We start from the raw sequence: 1,358 nt of genomic DNA, 5'->3' as shown, positions 1-1,358 counted from the left end.
CCAAATTGCCTCCTATCCATAGGCAGAAAATTAAAGGAATATTTAAGCCCATTCCACAGATTACAAACTTGGTGGCATAGCTCTGCAACCAGTAGTATTAGGATCTTGCATTTGATAGTTGCCAATAATTTAAGTCAACTGTTTAACATCTGGCATTACTATATAATGTCTGGCTTAAGCTGTAACCTTTTCTTCCCCCCCCTGCTTTTAGAAAAGCCTTTTCTGCTTTGAGAGAATTTTGATTACTAAAGCCCTTCCCAGGACAGATTTATCCTGTGATTTACCATTTTGTGATGCAGTCTCCTTTTGAATCAGTTGAATAATTGGCAGTGACTTTGGTATTAAACTGATTCATGATGTACATCCAGGCCCTTCAATAATTTAGCATTATTGTCTTCATAATCGAAGCCCCTTTTTTTTTGACCATTAAAAAAGTACTGGAAACAGTCTGGTGATCTGCTTTGATTAAAAATAAAGTGCAGAGGATTGGGAATGATTGGAGATGGTCAACCTTACCTTGGGGTCAGCCTGAGAGGCCCTTTGTGGCTCTCTGCAGCTCCAAGATGGGCTGAGGTGTCCAAAGTTTGAACCTGGTCTGGTGGAAGGTGCCCCCTGGCCATGGAATGGGATGATCTTTAAAGTCCTTTCCAACCCAAACCATTCCTTGATTCTCTGATTAAACAGCTTCACTCTCTCTTTTTTGGAAAGCTCTTGACAGTGATCACTAAATTTGGGCAATGAAACTGGAGAGGAGGGGAGAGCAGATCAACCACTCTGGTCACCACAGAGGATCTTTGGGGTAAAAAAATAAATGTAAATGGGCCGAGTTCTGTCTCTATGAAATCACCCAGTGAGCTGATCCCGGTGGAACCATCCCAGGAGTGCCACTGCCACCCAGGAGAGGAAGGCTGGGCCCTGCAGAGCCTCGGCCCACGGAATTCAAAGCTGTCCTTTCACACTCCACTCTTCCCGGCCCTTGGCAGGGCTCTGATCTAACAGGTTTTGCATAGCTGCTAGACATCTTCCTAATAGTATCCCCTGGGAATTCTAAATTTCACTCACAGCCTCTAAATTTTCATTAAGAGCAGTCACACACGGAGAATGATGGATTAGATTTTATTGTTGGAAAATCTCCAGATAAAATTAAAGTGCTTCTTTCTTTTCTGAAACCTTTACCTTTCCCCTGTGGTGCCCTATAAATAAGGTATCAAATAATGTTTATCCTTTTGAATTCTGCAATCTTACATGTTTCATGCTCACTCCTGACCACTTGCCCGCCTCTGAAGAGATGTCACTCTTCAGTTCAACCCTGGGAACAGACACTCTACCTCCTGGATTTTATTCCAAAGCAGCCTGAC

At 43.0% G+C, this 1,358-nt stretch overlaps 1 long non-coding RNA gene across 1 annotated transcript in view; it reads right to left on the bottom strand.

Annotated features, from left to right (window-relative positions):
- LOC114068950 overlaps window positions 1-1,358 on the bottom strand; it is a 3,335-nt gene that overhangs the window by 574 nt on the left and 1,403 nt on the right. The window contains exon 2 of the long non-coding RNA XR_003573691.1: window positions 517-743. This is a non-coding gene — a long non-coding RNA (uncharacterized LOC114068950). The remainder of the gene's footprint in view (window positions 1-516; window positions 744-1,358) is intronic.

This window comes from Empidonax traillii, unplaced genomic scaffold, assembly GCF_003031625.1.
Source record: "Empidonax traillii isolate 1590-97213 ecotype Southwest subspecies unplaced genomic scaffold, ASM303162v1 scaffold1155:size169172, whole genome shotgun sequence".
Lineage (NCBI taxonomy): Eukaryota > Metazoa > Chordata > Aves > Passeriformes > Tyrannidae > Empidonax > Empidonax traillii.
The sequence above is the reverse complement of the archived record's forward strand: the minus strand, read 5'-3'. Positions and strand labels throughout refer to the sequence as shown.